The sequence below is a fragment of the Passer montanus genome, unplaced genomic scaffold, assembly GCF_014805655.1.
Source record: "Passer montanus isolate IOZ18808 unplaced genomic scaffold, ASM1480565v1 scaffold51, whole genome shotgun sequence".
Taxonomy (NCBI): Eukaryota; Metazoa; Chordata; class Aves; order Passeriformes; family Passeridae; genus Passer; species Passer montanus.
The window spans coordinates 3,712,518-3,733,971 of NW_024370041.1; positions in this window are offsets into that span (position 1 = coordinate 3,712,518).

The following is a 21,454-nucleotide window of genomic DNA, read 5'->3' on the forward strand; positions in this document are numbered from 1 at the left end:
GGGAAGGCTTTCCAGGCAGCTCTCCTGGGAACACAGCACTAGCCATGGTCCAGGAGCTCCCAGCTTGTCACCTGCGTGGGGCTGGAAGCTTCAGGGATTTCAACCATGTGTCGACCGAGGCTAAACTGAAATAATTGCAACACTCCATTACAAGGTCAGTTTCTGTGATATCTGTTCTTCAAGTATCTTTTAGGTCAAGAACTTGGTGGTGGATTGAGTACCAAATTAATAGAGTTGAACTGAACTCTCATATTTGTTAAACTAAAATATTAGCTTGGCTTTGGATGCTCAAGCCTGATGATTCTGAAAGAGATGATTCTGCAATGTGAACCACATTTCCAGCAGCCTGATTTGCTTCAAAGGTGACAGGCAAATCCTTCAGGAAATGAAAATGCACTGTCTTGTTTCCTGAATAATAATAATAATAATAATAATAATAATGATAATAATAATTCTTGTATCTGTCTTCTTTATCAGGTGGTCTATTAGAGGCAGGGTTAAGCATCTGGTTAATGGCCTAGGACTTCATCACTGTTTACAGATATTTCCAACAGGAACTGAGATCAAAGATCAAGTTAATGGAAGAAAGAACAGTGAAAGATGAGAGCCAGTGCTCTTTTAGGAGGAACCAGATTCTGCCCTTGTAGAGCTTTGTCTGATAGGTATTTTTCCATCTCTGATGACTGTAAGCCAGATCCTGTGATATTTATATTGACCAGCTTTGTGTTTAAAACTATGTCAATAAGACTGCATTTAATTTGGGCAGATTTTTAACGCACTGCTCTTTCACTTCTGAAGAATCCACTTTACCTAGCAAGAGCTGTGCCTCTAAAAATACAGTGCCTGGGCATCTCTGTGGCCATGAACCAAGGGTACTGGCTTTTTTGTGGTTGTGGAATTGGTCTGAAGGTTGCATGACTTTCTGGGTTCTTGCAAACAGAAGAATGTAGGTTGAGATGGGAAAATAATTTCTCAGAAGAACCAACTCTGCATGGATCCAATAGCTTCTTGAAACTTTATAAACTAGGTAGCTCTGAGAGTGGGCTTCAGGTTTCCATTTATACAGGAGCGAATTTAACAATATATATATAACATAAACATGACCAAGATACTATGACTGATTTGGGCGGTTCTGTTTTTATGTTATTTTATTTTTAAGCTTGGTGGGAGCAGACATGGTTTAAATTAAACCCGACACTTCCACATAATTGAAGAGGGATTTACAGAAGATGCAGACGCTTTTCATGCCAAATGTTGTGCACGTACAGAACGAGAACCAACCATCACAGTTAATTTCTGAGCCCATGTTCTGTACCCAAGAAGCAGCAATGTGCCTCCTTAGCACACACATACATGGGGGAAGGGGTTTTATGGGGGGGTTATGCATTTTTTCAGTGCTGTCAGAACCTGGAAGTTGTGAAATGCCTGGGATTTCTTTCACATGCGTTTGTCCAGGCTGGCAGGAAAGTCTGCAGGCTGGGACAGCAAAGGGCCCGGCAGCATCCGAGAGCTTGAAGTGCAAGTTGCGGCAGACAAAGGCAGCGCCTGCTGCATTCCACCTGTTATCTCCGGGAGGCAGCAGCGCTGCCTTCCCCCTCCAGCTGCCGGCAAGTCCTGGCAGCGCCCAGATAACATTTGGTTCGAGATCTGCTCCTGCCAGGTTATCGATGGAGTGAGGAAAACGAATACCTGGAGGGAGCAAGGCGAGGGTTTCAGTTTGCTTAATTTATGGGCCAAGTCTCGCCTGGTACAATGGGAGTCCCGCTGTCAGCGCTTTCACCAGCTTTTACAGGATGTCATTTTGGGACATGAAAGGAGGTTTGGAGAACACTTTGCAGGGATGGTGGCTGACCTACTGCATTTCTGGTTACAATTAACAGCACATTCTCACCCACTCTCTCCGATTCTGCTTGTTCACAGGCCCGGGGGCAACCGGAATATCTTTCTTTTGTCCCACACTCCTCCATCACCATGGCAACAAATGGGCAAATATTATAGTGTTTTTTTTAATTTGCAAGTAGACTGGTGAGTTTTCGAGACCACACACACAGACACACTGTACGTGTAGCTCAAACTCGGGGATTAGCGCATTAAAACCATGGGTTTAACCAGTAACTTGGGCTGTGGTCTGGCTCCCGGCCAATGCCCACTGGAAAACGTCCTCACAAAGTCACACAGCACAGTGGTGACAACACAAGAATGTGGGCCACGTCCAGCGCTGGCCTGTGGCTGTTGTCACCAGCAATTACAGGGAGGGTGAGGTCCTCCCCAGGACCACCCTAATTGTGCCGCTGGTGGAAACAAAGGCCAGCTCCCGTGCAGGGGTTTAAAGGTTGAACTTGCATCTCCAAGGGGACACTGCAGCCCAGAGCCCGCGGGGACACCGCAGTCACTAATCACTGTGCCCTGGGAATCAAAGCCACCATCTGCTCTAATAAGGGCTGTCCCCAAATGAAGGGGCAAAAGGAGTGATACCAGGAGTTCTTCTCCACTGGGAACTGAGGGAGGGGAGTCAGCTCTGCCTCTGGGCACACCGAAACCCTGTGTCACGGTCACCAGGAACCCCTGGCACTGCCCGTCCATGCAGCAGTCAATTACAGCGCTGGGGCTAAAGGCACACGTGGAGTTCCAGTTTCTGGAGTCTGGGAAGAGATCCTTGCCAGCCACAGCTGCTGGAAGGTGCCATGTCTTGGCATGGCCATTGGGCTGATGGATCATCTGGCATCCAGCCCGAGGGAGCTTGGAGGCTCCCATCTGCAGCCTCTGGATGCAGAAGAAAGCCAGAAGCGCTGAGTCTTTCCCTAACCCGCGGTTCCTTAAGCTCCCTGCAACATCTGTATCACTTGGGTATTTCATGGGAAAGTTTTCTTTTTGTTGGTTACGTGTTGCTGCTTGCACACGGGTTTTTTTCCCCCATGTATCTAGACCATCTATTCTTTTCAAGTGACAGATACTAAAAGTAGTAAGCTGTAAAAACATGTACCACCAGAGCTATAAAGAAAATCTCTTGGGAGATGGTAAAACAAACCCAGTCCCGAACACCCTCCCCTGGCCCACGCTGCCAAACCACCTCCTTTTCTACCGCCCTGCCAACAACTCAATTCTTCCACAATACCTACAGGGAGGGAGGTGGTAGCAGATTAAAAAGGCAGGTTCCTCCCTCGCTGAGGTTTCCCAGCACGTATGTCCGGCCTGGGGAATACGGGGGAAGGGCAGAGGAAAGGCTGGCTCTGCCCTGCCTAGGGCCCAGCAAGCTTTCAGCTGTATAAAATATATGAAGTCCCGATGGCGCTGGAGCCGGTGTTGAAAGATTTCAGCGAGGCCAGCACTTGACCTTTCGCAGACAATAGCCCCGGCCCTAATTGGCAAGGGCTCATTGTGCGGCCTCAGCTGCGCTGAACAGGCGGGCTTCATGCTCATTCCCCCGTGGGCTCAGGTCTGCGGCTGCGGCCGGGAAGCGGCCAAGGTTTGGGCATTCCTGATTGTTCTATAATGCCACCTGCTGACTCGAGGGCGACGGCAGCCAGTGTATCAAAAGTCCTTTCACGGAGCCCTGCTTTTAACTTTAGTGCTATTTATATTAATGGGATCATTCAATGCGCTTCACTCATGTCCTGATTTAGAGTCCAAGGACAGCCCCGAGTTACAAATCCTGAGTGAGCACCGTAAGATATATTGGACACTAACTATGCTGGCTTTTTGTGCTTCAGCTGGGTTGGGACTACGAAATATAATGAGGAGGTGATTGAAAAGGTCCTGAAACTCAAAATATTAACATGCCTGTTTATACCACACTATGCTTGTTGGTGACTGAAGCAAGAACAAGCATCTGTGTGCCAGCACTACAATGTGTCTTCACCAAGTGGCCAAGGTGGTAGGAGGGGGCAGACACAAGGGGCTGTTTTGTCTGGGAGGCACAGATCTTGCTCCAGCTTCAGGAATCCACAGCAATTCATGAAAGGATACACAGATTAAGGAGGCTCCCATCCAGAAAAGGGCTCTGTACCATCTACTTTTGCAAAGCCTGGGAAAGTGCAAACACAGACCTGGAGTGGGTGATACACTGCTAATTTAATCCTTTACCAAATTGAAAAGTCATGGCAATTTATCTAACAAAATTTGCACTTCCTGAACTCATCTGATTATGCCAGTGAGTCCTTGTTCTTCACTTCCCTGTTTAGGCTGAAATTCAGTTTTCACTTCATTTCTGGATGAATTCTTTTACTGGAGGATCATCTCCATTGTAGGGTGTATGTGCTCCCAGCACACTTCAGCTACTCCTGTGCCCTGCTTGACCCCTCACATCCATTCTGGTTCTCTTTCCCCAAAGTCTGGCTTTCCTTTTGCTCCTGGCACCAGCCTTATTTATCAGCTCCGTAAATAACTGCTCATCCAGGTCTCTACCAGCACCTGCAGCAAATCTTTGTGTGTTTCTGATGAGCTCCCAGCTAACACTCAGGGTACAATTTTCAGAGGGCTTCTGACACGGCCAGCTTGGTGCTGCTCTCCAGCACAGCAGAGACAGGCACTGCAAGGCTTTTGCACCACTCCCCTCCTTCTGGCACCTTTTTGGGGTCTAATGTTTTGTGCTGGCCTCCCACACACTTCATAAAAGACGCACATTCAGGCAGGCTTTGTGCCCGGAACGCAATTAAGCATCCAACTGTCCGATCTGTGTGGCCAAATCCTCTCCTTCCCGGAGCTTCTCAGGTGCAGGTTCACACTGGTTCATCAGGTTTCCATAGGGGGGAGGAAATGTAATTTAGCTCTTTCAGTCTTAGTCATTGAAAATAAAAGGGGAGTAAGTGAAGCTTGTCTCTGGCTATAGGAATGGCAAACGAACCAGCCGTGATTCTTTATCTTAAAGTGAAATTTGCAAGTGAACAAGGCATTATAATTGATGCAGATTTAAAGATTTAAGGTGAGGCTATTCTGTGTTTCCTTTGAATGACAGACCTTATCTCACTTTTCCCATCCCCTCCCTTTTTCTTCCCTTGCACAGCAAAATGCTTAACAATAATTTCTTCAGGCCCAGAACTCAGAATTGCCATTCCCCACAACTTCAGCAGTTATTTTGAGCAGCTGGAGGTGTTTAGCAAACCTGAAAAAAATCCTTCCATCAAACCTCTCTTTCATCACAAGCTGACCACAGAAATGTCACAATACCTGTGATGAGCTGTGTGCTCTGGGTCAGTCTGTACCACTAACAAAACACTACATGTGGCGAATTCAACCCAAAATCACATCACAGAAAATAACTATCATCTCTACTGAAGAAGATCGTTCAGGTGTGTTTAATTCCAGAACCAAATCAAACTTAAGCTCTGGACTATTGACTGTGCACCCTGCTAATCTGGCAGTGCCTTTCACCATAGAGTTGTGTCCTGTGCCCTTCCCAGAGAATGCCTGGCATGGCTGGGGGAACAGCAGGCATTCCTGAAAGGCAGTGTGGATAGGACAGAGCCAGCTCTGGCTCCCTCCATGCTCCTCCAGCTCTGACAGAGCAGGCTGTGCATCCTCAGGGATGTCCTCATGCTGCACACCAGGGCTCAGCAAACACACACCTGCAGTTCCATGCTCTGAAAAGCCATCTGGATGGGATGCACAGCACAGGCAGGGATTTTTGGGCACTTTGGTCTTAGGCCTAAAGGCCACACGTGGGCCCAGAGGAAACCACAGCACCACAGACCTTCTGTACATGTCTGGCTGTGCCACTTTTCTTTGGGGCTGAGAACAACATCTGTTCTGTTGTATTTAGCAACATAGCTGTCACCATGGAAAGGAACATTTTCACCTCCTAGGACTTACCAGGGGGCAAAGTCTGAATCTAAAACACTAAAAAAACACAATGGAAGACTTGGTCTCTTCTGTTTGTTGAGGCAGAGAGAACAGGGAGGATAGAAGATGGATAGGAATGGCTGATGGCACAAAAGTAATCTTGGATTAACAGAAAAGTAAAAAAATATATATTTTATATGGCTGCTATTAAATGACAGAGAGCCATTAGCCTACTAATGCCTTGTGTGATTACTGTGTGAGGGGCGTTCCTCATCCATCCAGAGATGGGTTGTAACCTTTATCTCTGTCACACCAGTCCCTTTGCATACACTTGGGCATTGCACTGCCTTTGCCCCTCAGCTGTAACCAGGCAAGGAAAAAGAGAGTGTGTAAAGGAATAAAAGCTGCAAAACCACTCAGACTTCAATCAAAGCAGGAGACCACAGGAGCTCTGGTCCTCCTGTTTTGATTTGCATTTTCCAACTACTGCAGAGGAAAATGAGACCTCATCTGACCAACACTGCCACTGGAATGTCTGACTGCCCAGAGACACAGATGAGCCTTTGATGGATTAGCTCAGGTTTGAAAGAGGTGCACAAAGAGGGAAACAACACATTGGAGAGCAAATGGAAGCTAAGTACACCTTGGCAAACTGATCTCTAGGGGGTTTTTCTTATAACTAGGAATTATTGAAGTTTCTCTGAAAATGGTGTGTTGTATATAATAAAAGGACAGTTTTACTGAGTGGGCCAACCTTACTAGGTTATACACCTCAAGAGTAAGTAGAGTAAGAAAGGCCCAAATCACAGGGATTTAAAACAATCAATCCAGAAAAAGTCCTTACTTTTGGTCAGTGCATTCAGTGAAGAACAATTCCTATTGCACAAGATTAGGAGGAGGTGGAAGTGAAAAACAGTCAATGAGGAAAGCATGCTTCCTGTTTTTTAAAAAGCTGCCAGCCTCTGCAAGGATGTCCAGGAGCTGAATCCAGTTCCTCACTATTTCTCCAGCTTGCAGTTTTCCAAATGACTGTCATCTTCCTCCTTGCTCAGCCCTCCAAGGCAGAGCTCTGTCTCATTTTTCTACCCCCATAAATGTCCCTTTTGCCCTGCCCTCTCATTTACCCAGAAATGTCATCAACAGGTCTCCACTCCTGTACATCCTCAATCCTGCCAAGTGAGCCACATAAACCAAGCACAGCATCCTCACTGTCAGAAGCTCTGGAATACCAGGCCTGGGAATAGGACAATTATACCACATAAACAAAGAAAATAAATACCAGACTGTAAATATTTTTAGTAATTCCTATGTAAAACCTAAAATTTTTAAACTCTGGCACATTTCTGTACAGCTGTTTAGTGTTAGTTGTTAAACTGTGTGGTACAAAATGCAAAGACTAATTTGATTTACTGAGCGGATGGATCTCTTCTGAGTAAATCAGAAGGTTGTAGATTTAATAAAGAGTCAGTTTTAAATTATATTTTCTATTTTATTTGTTCTATATTTATTATGTTTTCAATGCTTGAAATGAGAGTGAGAGAGAACATGAGAAAACCTGGTCTGGGTGTTTATCTGAAGAACCAGAAGGATGAAAACACACTTTGAACTAACATTTGCAGAAGTTCTGCCCAGTCTTTCAGCTGCTAAGACTATTCATGCAAATTAAAGCAATACTGATATTTTCATTTCAGTTTGAAAATAAAGGCTGGATGAGGAGTCCCATTAGAGACCCAAAATAGCTACCTACTGTTTGCAGCAAACACTGGATGGGATGTTTTTCTGAGAAAAGGGGAAGCAGCAGTGCAGGACAGCCTGCTCACTGGTCTGGTTGAGAGCAATCTCCAGCCTTTGCACTCTGGTAATCTTCCCAGCTCAACTCCAGATGTTAAGGCTGGCCGGCTGGAGGGAGGAAGGGAAGATATGGAGAACAAAATGCACCAGATATCCAAGATTAGAAGTTATGCACTCTCAGGCATTCATGAAAGAAGGGAGCCTGCCAGCTCCTCCACATATGGGATGGACTTTGGAAAGGGGGAAGCAGCTGCTGCTGTCCTGTGCTGCCTCCCTGGCCATGGAATTTGTGCCTGTGGCCCAGCACAGCCGGAGATGGACAAAGACCCCCAGTGAAGAAACCCAGCTGGAGGATGGAGTTAGAGGACAATAGAGAGAGGACAATCTCATCCAGGGGAATCATCCCTGACCACCAGACCACATCTGAGCCCTGCCAATGACAGCTGGGCTCCTCTTACACCCACTGGGGTGATGCCAACCACCTTTTTGGGGAAGCACTGATATGTAAAACCCACGTGTGTGACTGTCACACTGTCACATTCATTAGGGCAAGAGTTTCCTGAATCCCCCTGTATGACTGATCAAGTTTTACATTTCCCCAGACATCTCCAGAAGGAACGTGGGCCTTTGTCCTGCTGCAGTCCCATATCCCAGCTCATTCCACAGGCAGCTCGGGCTGTTGCTGTCTGCAACCCCGGGATGCTGAAATCCTGCACCACACACTGCACTTTGATGTGGCATTGGCAAAGGGAGGATGCTTCCCTCCAGCCATGTGCAGAGTGAAACCCTGCAGTGAAACGCCGAGTCCAGGCAGGGTCAGGACAGATTCCACGGCTTTTGTGCTGCCTGCTCCTCACTTTTCCCTTCCTGTAGCAATTATTGCTCATCAGCACAGAGTAACAATTGCACAAGCAAACCCTCAGAACAAACGAAATCAGGGCTGAGGGCCAATCTTAGTCAGTGGAGCTCTGCCACTGACTTTAAATGGGATTGGGATTTAGCCCTGCAGCCTTTCCCTGCGTTTCCTCTTTTTCCCCATTCATGTGCTGCACATGTGTAGCTCCCTGGCAGCTCCTCTGGCTTTGTTTGGGATGAGGCACTCACAGGTACAAGCTCCAAAAGTTGCACCCATAACCTTCTGGCATTCTCCACCCACTCCCTGGCCCTGGCTTTCTGCTAAGAGTTGTTCCAGCCGTTTTATGACATCTTCTAAAAGGTAGGAGAATAAGTACAAAAATAGCTGTCAATCCATTCATACGGGTTCCTGCTGGGCTGTGAATAATTTAAAGGTCTTCTCACCTCATCTCTTGTTTATCTCGTAGCCTCAGGCCTCATCTACATGAAAGAGTTGCACCCATTCAAGCAGATGTTAATTTAAACCAATTCATTAAACTAATACAAACCCCGGAGCAGAGGGAGGGATGCTCCCGTGCTAAACCCAGGGCTCCTATCGGTTTGCTTTAATCTGGTGAGAAACTAAACCAAAGTAAGGAGCGCCCATGGACAGGTTTGCTCTGGTTTTGCAGAGCACATGGAACAGAGCAATGCAAATCATGCCAGGCAGTTCTCACTGGCAGAGCTGCTCACTCCCTGCAGGGACAAGCTCAGACATTCAACAGAGATTGGAAACACCAAAAAAAAAAACCAAAAAAAACTGTCATGAGCCTCTAACATACAGCCAGGGCCATGAGCCTTGAGCTGGGCTGTGCTGTGGGGGTGTCACACCTCTCAGCCCACCCAGGGGCTCTGCTGCAGGTCTGCACTTTTTGGCCAGTGTCCCTGCAGGTGGTAATAAAGCTACACTAGTGCGTTCATGCCATGGTTAACAGGGGCTGTGTAAGAAGCCAGGTAAAGTGTAGGTCACCTGAAAAAACTGCAATGTCAGCGGGAGCCAAAAAAATGAAAGAATTGCATGGAGCACCACCCCAAAGTCACACAGAAAATCACTACTGAATGAAAACAAAACCAAAAATAAAAGAAGGGAGGGATGGGACTGGAATTTTGTTTCATGGTCTTGCCCTCTTTTCAGTGAGTGGGAAGGACTAAATCACCTGTTGTCAGTCTTGATGAGGACTACAAAGAACATGGAGCAGACTCCTCTCACGTGTGCCTGGGGGAGGATGGGAGGCAGCAGATCCCATCCCCATCAGCAAAATTCCAACCAATATTAAGAAGTTACTTAATGATAAGAGCAGTTAAACCAGAGGAGGCCAGAGAGATGGTGGTATCTCCATCCATGGAGGTAATAAAACTAAACCATACAAGGCACCAAACAACCTGATCTAATGCAGAAGCTGTTTTCTCAGTAGGGTGAAGGTTTGATCTGGTGGCTTTAAGTCCCTGTCAATTTATTCTGATTTATTCAAGTAAAATACAGCAGAAATTTCTTTTCTGAAGCCAGCTTTCCTGATCCAAAGCAACACAGCTGGTAAATTCACCTGGCCATTACCCAGTTGTTCATTCTTCCTGAAGAGAGAAGGCAAAGAGAAAATAATAAGAACCATTTTGTGTCTGCAAAATGGTGCCAGTTGGTGCAGTACAATTCCATGGGGCAGCACAGAAGATTTTCCATCAGGAAAGTGCAAGTGGGACATGGGGAGCCTACATAAAGCTTCTTAGCATCCACCTCCTTGCTCAGTGTGTCCTAGGCTTGGGAAGTTACTGGAAGTTTTGCTGGTGGTGATGCTACACTTGGCTTTCCCCTGCCTTGGTTAGCACTGGGAGTCAGGGTGTAGGTGGCTGCTGGCTGGTTCTGGCACTTTAAAGCTACACCTGCAGCACCACACCATGGTACCTACACCTCTAGCAGCAGCCACAGCTCCTAAATTTCCATCACTGAGAGTGCTCACAGCCAGAAGAGACAGTCACTGTTAATATGGGCAAAACCCCTTAGGCCATGTAGGGGCAGCATAACTAGAACAAAATCCTCATTATTTCAGTGAAAAACAGAGGAATGATTTTGCAAAAGGTGTATAGATTTTACTAATACTTGAATATTTTTGGATTTGATTTCTATATATATATATGCACATATTCTAGGAAAACCATTAGTGTTGTTTACATGAATTTTTCATCATAGTGGAGAAATCCTTCAAGATCTGTTTTTATATCACTGTGGTTCTTTTCATCCAAGGACCTTTTATCAATTAGCATGCTGAAGCTTTCATGGGTTTAAAGACATGAAAACTAAATTTCCAGGAGGAAGGCATGCTAAGGGCCACAAAACACAAAAGCATGATGTCAAACTCCAGAAGCCTTTAAGCCATGGATAGCTGGGAGTGGGATAGTGTACCAGAGAAATCCCAGCATGTAGTGCTGCCCTTGTTTTCTGTTCCAGCACCCAGCACAGAAGGGACACTGGCTGTGTGCTGCCTTCATGTTCTCAGCCTGGTCCTCACTGATCTGACAACTACAAATGGTGATACAAAAACAGCAGGGCCCCGTGGTTGTCTTGAAGTCTCCTCCAGCCTTAAATGATGTTGGGCATTACTCAGACCTTGTGGCAGCTGTTGAATTTGACTCACCTCTTCCACCCCACTCTCCAAAACAGATGTGGTTGTAAATTACAGCCAGATTAGAAGCATCAGTGAAGACCATAAGAATGCAAGAGCAAGTAACAGGTTGTAAATTCTGTTGGGTTGTGACTTATGTAAACAGTTTTCATGTGGCTCTGACCTTCAGCACAGCACAGTCCTGAGTGTGTGTGCAGCATGGACAGAGGAGGAATCTGCTCTGCTGCACTTCTTTGACAATCCAAGGTGAAGGAAGAATGAAGGAGCAAGTGCCCACAGATCCCACAGGGCTTCCCAGGAGTCTGCTGACCATTGCTGTGAGATGCATCACAGCCATGCTCACCTCATCCCTGGATGTTCATGGGAGATGCTGAAGTCAATCAGATCACAACCACAGATGCAAGAATTCAAATCTCAGCCCCCAGATGGGCCAGGTGGGTGCCTGGTGAAGCCCTGTGTTCAGAAACCATCCTCAGTCCACAAGAAAAGCAGCCCAGCACAGTTAAGACACTGCTATAACCTAGAATGAGAAGTCAGAGGCAGGAAACCTGGCATAACATCACTTGAATTACTTCTGAGTCACAGGTGGTGTTTGTGGCTTTCCCAAACACCTGACGTGGGAGCCACCTGAAGTCAGTGAGAGGTTTCCATTTACTGCAGATCTCATATCAGACCAGCTATCTAAAAAGCATTGGGATAGGAGTAACTTTCAGTTCCTGAAGTCTGTAGAACTTGCTGCCTTGGTCAAATTTGTACAGATGTTAAGCTGATTTCCAGGATGTCTACATCAAACAGTTGAAGGGAGACAGTGCTTAGAGAAGGAATCTTAATAAAATTACTTTCAAAAGTATAAAAGTGAACCTCCTATAGCCAGGAAAATCATAGTTTTTCATACTCCATTAGTCTGAAGACCAGTTTTTATTTTCTGAGAAAGTGCTGCAGAAAGTTGACAAAGGCTTTAAGAAATTATACTGAAACAGGGAGTGTAGTTGTCACTGTGCTTGTCTTTTGTTTGGTTAAAGATCAGAACTCAGGCAGTAGTAAGCTTTGCATGGCAAAGAGACACTTCAGATTTCTAGTCACAAGAAACCACTCTGTATTTTATTCATGTATTAAATATGCCCACCCCAATACAACTGATTAAATCCTTGGACACAGAAGATAAAATATATTTCATTTGTATTTAATATATGGTAAAGCTATTACATACTCACAGCTGTAAAATAAAGAAAATAAGTGAGACTATAAGAAGTTTCTTCCAGTCATGTGCTGACAAAACAAGAACCTGTATCTCATCTTGTTTGGACAGCAGGGGAAAGATGAGAGAGGGGGGCAGCCAGAGCAGCTGCAAATAGCTATGTCTGTTTCAAATTCAGAACCAATCATCTTCTTGGTGTAATTTCTGACAAATAATTTTCTTGTCCAACAATTTTTAGGTTGATCCTGCAGGACTGCTGGGATAATCATCCTGACACTGCAGATAACAGGATTGTGATCATAAATCTTAAGATTCAAGTACATTCACCATGGTTGAGTGACCACCAGTATTTTGAGGGAATGAGAATATTTTTCCCCCGAAAAAATGATGGCATGAAGAGCACATATGCAGAAAGTGAATTCTCAGAAATACAGAACAATGCATCATTTTTATTTCAATTTGCCATGCACTCCTTATCATTTCACCCACATTCTGCCCACTAATCAAGGGGAAGAGGCTTGGCTGGTGCAAGTGGTTCTGGATAGATCTATTTGTGGCTGTTGCTATTGCAGCAACAGCAAAAGTGTGTTTTTTATAGAAGAATCTAGGCTCTGTCACGGAATGTGACTTATTCTGTGAACAATTATTTTTACCTACAGAGTGAAAGAACCTTTACTCCAGGCTGGCGTTGTGTGGGGCTGTTCCAGTTGTGCACATGTAAGTCATGAAGGGAAATACACTTTTCATTATTTGGCCCTGCTTGGTACAATTCTGCCTTTTCTGCATGGAAGAGGAGAAATCAGGTATTTAATCAATATTAGTATTACAGAACCATGGAGCTGGGGTTTTTTTTTTGCCTTTTAAAGGTAGTTTGTCTTCTGCAAGCAAAAATTAGAAAAAGTACAAAATAGCACTGAGTTGTTTACCAATATAAAACACTCAGCTGATGAGATGCACTAATCCACAGCCAAACCTGGGTAAAGGCCCAGCTGACTCCTATTTAAGCCACCACCTTACTCCACAGCTTTTCTATGTCAAAACCCTGACAGTACCTACAATTTGAGCCAATTCCACAGTTAACCACAGCCCTGCATATCCATGGTGATCAAACAAATGCTCACCTTCCAAAATGTGAGGAATGTGACATTAATAAAGGCATGTTGCTCCCTGCTAGGCAATGCCTGATCCTCCACATTATATTACTTGCAAACTGGCAGCATCACAGGGCAGGGGTGTTAACTGGAATACTGCTGTGAGAAGGGGATGTCTGGATTTACTTTCTTCCCCAAGGACCTTTCCAGCAGCCAGCATCTTCTCCATTGCACATAATTCTCTTTTACTAGAAACACCTGGTAGGTGTTGTAATTCCTGTCCTCATGTTGCAGAGTGCTCTCCCCTCTCACATCACTGTCCTCAGGCCACACAAGACATCCTCTTTAAAAGAGCTAAGAACCAGAAGAGGTGGAAGCAGGTGGCTCCCCAAAAACCAGAGCAAGGCTATAAGCTGTGCTGCAGCCTCAGCCAACAGGGGTCTAACAAGGAGTCACCCTTTGCTTCCATTTCCCCTGGACTGCAGGCTGCTGGTAAAGCAAACAGACCTCTACAAACAAAGCACTGCTGCTGCACAGGATGCCCAAGTTTTTCTGGAAAAGGTTGGTTAAGTCAATGAGTTAACAATTTGTTCCAATTAGAAGAACAGTGATCTGGAGTACAGCAAAAGCTTCTTACCTTCCTGTCTGCAATTGCAAAGCTCATGCACCAGGACCCCCATGCATGGTTTGTATATTCTGTGCGTGTGGGAGTGAGAGCTCAGGGATTTGGGAGGGGAGGGGGAAAGGGGGAAGAGTCCAAACAGAACATTTAAATGTAATTCCTCTGATAGTGCAACTGTGAGAGGGCAACGGGGATGATTTTGCTGTATTTCAGAAGCTTTTCCTGTCCTTTATTAATTAGAAATCATATTTCCAAGGCCAGGCTCTTCTCAAGTCAATCTCTCCTGCCTGCACAGCAGACCTCTGTTCTAAATTCCCACACAACAACAACTGATGCTTCATTTTCCCCCTTCTTATGACCCCATCTCCCACCTTCTCTCCCAAACATGGCATACCAGAAACATTTCCTCACCAGTGCAAACAGAACAGCACAAATGAGCCCGATTTGCTTTGTGAGAAAACTGCGGAATAGCGCCCAGATGAGAATGATGAGTCGGGGCACTGGGATCCCTTGCAAGCCAAGTGGCTTCCTGGTTCATTCCCAATTCCTTGAGGTGCTGGTACACTCCTTTACACATGCCATGAATCCTGGTCTCCAGGGCACAAGGAGCACGAGGCATTGGTGGGTAAGGCAGCCCTGCTCCCGATCCTTGCGGCTCCTCCAGGAGTGCAGATCCCTGATGACTTCAACACCCCCACCCCAGGCTTCTGCATGGAGCAGGGACCTCCCTACCTGCTCTGTCAAACACTGTCCCTGCCACACAGCAGCAATGGCACTAGGTGACTTCACAGGGGATGTTTTCAGAACAGAACACACTGCAAGGCAGTTCCTGCACTCCAGCCTTGCCTTCCTTGACCCAGCTTAGAAACCATCCAGCCATTTCCCTCTCACCTTGGTTAGATCAGGAGCTAAGGTGACACAGTGCTGCAGCACCAGGCTGGTGTCACTGGACAGCAGATAAATGACCACAGACAAGGCAATCAGCACCTGCAGCATTCTGTGCTTTTACTACAGCAGCAGCAGCAAGGGAGGCAGGGGAAGGTTGGAATTCTGTTTTACCCTCCACATTCAACAACATCCTTGAAGGTTTTTCAATCCCTCTTCCAGAATAAATAGTGCAGCTGAGCCTTTCCTGGAAGTGATGCCAAGATTTTTTTTTCCTTTTCTTTTATATACCTTTTATATAACTTTTATGTATCCTCAGTATTCTTAGCATTGCATACTTGTAATTCCTTAAGTCTGGTAACTTAGTATTTTGTTACACCAGGAGACCAAACATCCTAAAGGCCTCACAGTAGGAGGCTGGAAAACCCCACACTATCTTGGGAAACCAAGGTCCTCTCTAGAACATATCCTGTAAACTAGAGATTTGGCCCTTCCAGGGGGGGAATTCCTTGAATGGGAGAATATCATGCCATTCATCCTCCTCCCACTGGGGCATCCTTGTTAGATAAGCTAATTTGTAAGGTCTATAAATTGTATAGGTGATCTATCGTGTGCGTGCATTGCGGTGCATCCCACCTTGGCAAAGTGGTGGACCATAAGGATCCTTAATAAAATAACAAGCTAAAAACCCTTTAACCCTTAACTCTCCATTTTTAAGATGAGGAAAAGGCATCAGAAGGGCTAAACCATTCAGAAAGAGCAAAGAAAGGAGAGGACTCAGACGCATCTCCTCAACTGCAGACAAGCAGCGGCCTGACAGGCCTGACACGATCACGGAGCACAAGCTGGACCCCCTCCCTCCCAAACCATTCATCCTCCTCTTCCCAGCCCAGCACCTGGCTCCCTGGCTGAGCTCCCCACCACCTCTGTTATTTGCATGGTTACTCCCACGTCTGTGGAAACAAGAAACTTGTGTCACACTCCGAGCTGCATCTCAGAGCATCCCGAGGCGGGGGGGCGCAGGGAGGGACAGGGTTACCTAGGAGCTCCGGGATTTTCTCCGAGAGACTTTGGTTCATTTTCTCTGAAGCTTCTGTGTTCTCTTTTTTCCCCTTTCGCCCCACTTCTCTCAATGGTCTGGTGCCCTCGGAGAGTCCAGGAGCAGACACCAGCTGGCCCTAGCAAAGGCCACATCCCCCACTGCCTGTGTTGTTCTCTCCAGCTTGCCTATGTGGATCCCTTAATTGCATGCATGTCTTTCAGGCTATTCTCCATGCATGAGCTGTCAGCAAAACCTCGCTGGAAACACTGGAATTTCACATTTTTCATGGAGATTTTCCATATCAAATGGGCAGTTTTACATTTTCCATGAAATTCCTAATGACTACAAAAAAAATACAGCCCCAGTGTTTGGAAGGGCTTGCTCAGCTTGCCTTCGGGCACCATTTGCGTGTTAAATGCATGTGTGTGAATTTACTTAGCATATCATTTCAGGGATGGGATTGGAATATTTTTTTTTTTTTGTTACAGATGACAGGAGAGAAGCATGCATTCATCCATTCATTCATAAACCCAACTTGTGGCACGGCATGCTGGGGAAGGGATCTTTCGCATCATTTTTAAAACAGAGAGAGTGCAAAGCCCTGTCAACTGACAATATCCATCCAAGCTGTCATTGCCAATCACTTGAATGGACTGCAGCAGAGAGTATTTTCCACAATGAGATACCAATGGGGGTGACCATTAGGTCAGGAATCTTATTTTCTCAGCTCACCAACCCCTGCAAATAAATTCTCACCAAAAGGAGAGAAAAGCCTCATTGATTTGACAAGCGATCAGACACTGCAGTTGTCATTTTCCCAGCAGTTGCTGGCATAATTTTTTGCCTGGTGTGTGAGATATGAATTTCGTGACTTAACCTATCAAACTCTTAAAGGGATAATCCCTTTTTCATCTGCATCCTCATGAAAAGCAGAACTCTCAGCAGCAAGACTCTGAAAGCAAAATACTGTTCTCAGCTTTAATATATTATTAGTTGATTTATAGCAAAGTTCATGCAGGGGCTCTACTTTGTTGTTAAGAGTCAGACATACTTATTTGACCAGCAAGAATGTGGATTTTTCCTCCTCATCAATACCCATTTTAATTTGTAAAACACATATTTCCGAAGTTGCTGGTATTGTTCCCTTATGAATGCATCACAGCCAAACCAAGAAAGGCTATGAAAGCAAGAAAAACCACATTCTTCAATGAAAGAAGTCACAATTTCTTGGTGTTCTTAGAGACATGAGTTCTCACAACTTTTTAAAATGCTGCATTAATATAAAACAAATAACTTTATGCTGAATTCCAGCAAACAGCCCAAATTCTAACTGTGGATCCAGTGAAACAGATTTGTGCTGGCAGACAAAGTGCATCTTCTTCCACACTACCCAAATCCACTTCACCTCTTCAAATTAGAGCTTGAAAATTCATCTCAGATTTGCTGTGGAGTTTTTCTGAGGGATTGTCTTAGCAGGAATAATTTATTAACTTATGTAAAAACAGAGACTTTGTGATGTTTTTTCAGGCAGGTTCTTTGGGAATATTTTCTGACCATGAGGAGACCCTGGTCCCCAGCTAAGAGCCTGCAGGGAAGTGAGTCCCTGGTTTAGCTGATTTCCCACAACAGGCACATCAAGGATCTGAATCCAACTTCCCTAGTCATAGTTTTGCTTTTTTCATTAAAATCAGAAGTTTTGTCTGTAGATATTTTTACACTTAAGAAGGTTGAACCTGCCCAGTTGTAGACACTTTCTGAGGAGCTCACCATCTGCTTGAAGATAACTGCTTCAACCACACTGGATTATGGTCTGCAAAACTTGCAATTCCATCCATCCAGCCCTTCAGTTCCCAACACTAAAACTGCACTGGGTCTCACTTAGTCTATGGCATTATAACTCAGAGAAATAATGGGATCCACTCATACTAGAAGCACTTTTGTCAACAATTCAGAGGATTAAAAAAATATTACATATATATATATAAATTTTAATTCTAATAATTGATGTATCTAAATTTACTATTGGGAGGACAACATGACCAAATCAGAATGTTTCTTTACAAATATTCTACAGAACAGTTAGAATCCATTAAAAATAGATTAAGGATCAGGTTAAGTCTCACCTCTGTGCCTTACACATGGTCTAGCATCAAGATTGTTGCTCATAAGAATGAGAGGAAGGAGTTTTATTCTCAAATGTCATTAAAATAATTTATTATTTTGGTAAAGTGACAGGGAACTAAGTATCAAATTCTTCTAGGCACTATCAGGCTATTCTTTGTTAATCAATACTGCACATTTCTTACGAGTCTTATCATTGGAGTACATTGTTCCAGAAATTTTAGCAGCATATTGAGGCGTGAGTCTGCTTCCAGATAAGCCTGGCTGGCTTAATTTTTTGTCTTTTTCTTTTCAAGATAAGTGCTGTAGTGAAGGGGCCCAGCAAAACGACATTTTATTCCTGATATACCTATCAATTCTAGCTTTGCCATATCCTTGCAATTCAACATTCAGCTGCTCAGGCTGTGAGCAGTCTCCAGGAGGGACTGACTCTCTCTCTGTTCCTTTTTTTCTGTTCTTTCCTGTGCACACACGTGGTAACCTCACCAACACTTTCAGTTGCTGCTAACTCCCTACTATGATTTCACATCCAACACTCCAACTACAAGGTGTAATTTGAGCTCAGACAGCAATACTTTCAGAGCAGTGAGGGTTTGGTAGGTGTTCGAGACAAACACCTTCTAACACACGCCAAGGAATATGGATTTCATGTCCAGGAATATTCTGAAGCTAGTCAGCTGTGGATAAAATCCTGAAATTAATTTTCCCTGGGAAATTTTAACTCCTCAGGAAAAAAAATAGTTTTCTGTTCTTCACAAAAGTGAAGCTCAAACAACTTAAGCATTTTCAGATACTTCCACTGTAGATCACTGAGGATTTTAAATGCAAGCAGGCTTGTACTGTCTGTCAGGACTTTTTCTCCCCACTGAAGTCCATTTTTCCTCTGTCTGCTGTTAAGTTACTATTATCTTCCATTCTTTGAAATAATGGGCTTAAGATCAAGTGAAACTGGAAATGGAAAGAACAGTGAAAGATGACAGACTTGCAGGGGCTTTATTGGGACTATGGGTTGCTCCTGAGGTCAGAATCAGTAAGTATAATTAGATTCCTGGCATTTACAACAAATATAAAGCAACTCAGAGCTCCCTTTTGTGTGCCTGTAATTAAACATGCACTTTTACTGCCCTCTGCAGTGCTCCAAAGTATCTTTGATTCCAGCACATGAAAGTGGAATGAAAGAGCAGGCCCAAATCTTCATCTCTATATGGCACTCATATTTCTGAAAACAAAGTATTTCTCAGCAGAAATGGAACAGCCCCTTTCTAAAGAAACACAAAAGGGAACATTGTTTTTGCTAATAATTGGAGCCACTCCCGTACCTCCCAGAAACTTTCTCAATGCACTTGCACAGATAGAAAGGTCCCAACACAGACAGCTGGGCCCCACTTTAACCCACAAAACAAGTTCCAAATTTCCACTCAGAGTGAAGTTTTTTGAGTGTATGAATCAGCATTTTTTGGATAAATTAGTTTTCTCTTGTGCTTGAACACAATCCAAGAGGTAAGTGACAAGCTAAGAGTGAACAGGACTGGTAAGCAAAAAATACAGTGGGGGCCACCAGTGGCAGTTGCTGAATCTTTTTTCCTTGCATTTAAGTATTACCCAGATGCCACAAAACTAAACAGTGCACAACTGAAATAAATTCTGCTCAGCATTACCACTTTCTCTAACTAAAGTGTATACATTATATTCCAACTACACTGTTTTCCTTGAAAGTAGAATGGATTTTTGACACTTAACTTCAATCTCTTAACTATTTATATATTTTGGCAAATTTATCTCTAGTTGTCAGGAAGCACTCACACTTAGTGTTCAACAGCTAGCAACCAATCTTCTCACATTATGAGAAACCATATAGAAGAAAACACAGAAGAACAAGAACTTTTAGTAAGGTCAAAATTCTCATTAAAGGGGTCTTTTACTTCTTTGATAAAGAAGTGCTTGATCCCCCAGGTTTCCACACAGACCCATCCTTGGCTGATGTAGTTGCTCTTATTTACACTGGGAACACAGTAAAACAGAAAATCCTGAAAATAACTCCAGAAAATACTTGCATGAACAGAAAATTGTTTGAATGGTATTTGGGACTTTAAAATGGATTCACGGAAGAAAGCTGGTTTCAGCTTGAGTTCCTTGGAGCATTAAATTGTTATACTGGCAAGTCTTTTCCAAAATCTCTGTCCTGCCACTTCTAGTTTTTGAACTGGCTGTCCAGGTACTGAACAGAAAGGTAAATATGTTCCCTTATGGTTTATGTGACAACAGCTGAGTGATGAAGGAAGATCCAATTAATGCCCAAGTGAAGGACAAGCTGGGACAGCTCAGCTCTTTAATGCTCTGCTTGCCACCCTACCCACACCGTGTAGCAATGGCCCAGCCAAAACAGATGGAGCTTTAAATTAGCCACAGCCACGACTGTCAGCCAGGCATGGCATGAGGATGCTGATGGGGGACAGGGCTTGGTGTGAAGGGAGTAAGAGAAACACAAACCAGCAGGCACAGGTCTATAAAAAGCAGGGTTGACAGGTTCTGCTGCCTACAGAACAACCTGCTCTGTTTTATTTTTAGAGGAATTTAACCTAATAAGGCTAAAATTTGACAGCAGTACTTGCTTGCTCTCCATCTGAAGCAAACTTCACTACATGCAACTATGCACAACTAAACATATGGACATTGTTTTTCCATAAGATTCCTCTATTACCAGATACTGCCCTAAATAGATGGGGTTAGCCCACATTTAACCACTAGAGGGCTTAATTCTATTGCAAAAAACTGTTTTGTTTTTTTTTTTTTTCCAATTTGGTGTTCAGGAGTTTTGAAAAAACATCCAAACTGAGTGCTCTCTTTAAATTCCAACCATAAAAGCTAAGTGATCTAAGTAACTGAGACAAAGGGGAGTTGCTGTAGTGAAGACATTACTGTGGATGGCCAGCTCCTTCAGGAAAAAGTAACAAATCTGAGCCTGTTTCACAAACAGCTACTGAACACAGACCAGCTACACTTCTAGTCTGGATCACACCCACCTGGTTCCTGGGTGAGTGCACTGCACAGAACTGAAAGCTGAACAGCACTCAGATTGCTTTTAGTGAGATCAACAGAATTAAGATATCTGTAAGCAAGCTGGAGCACACCTCAGGAAAACAAGGGATAAACCAGCCAAAAAGCCCCAAAAATAGTGACATAGAATCTTACAGTGTGAAGCAGAAGTGACAGAGCACACTGAGAGGTGACAGAATAGAGCAGAGATGGGACAGTGAGCACAGTGAGAGGCAACACCCATCTCAGCAGGGCAGGGTCATGCACAGGAGGGCACAGGCAATGCAGGAGGGTCATATCCCAAGGCCTGTGCTGAGAATCTTGTCTGAGTAGTAACAGGTTAGTTGGATTAATCTCAAATTCTATACCACATTATGG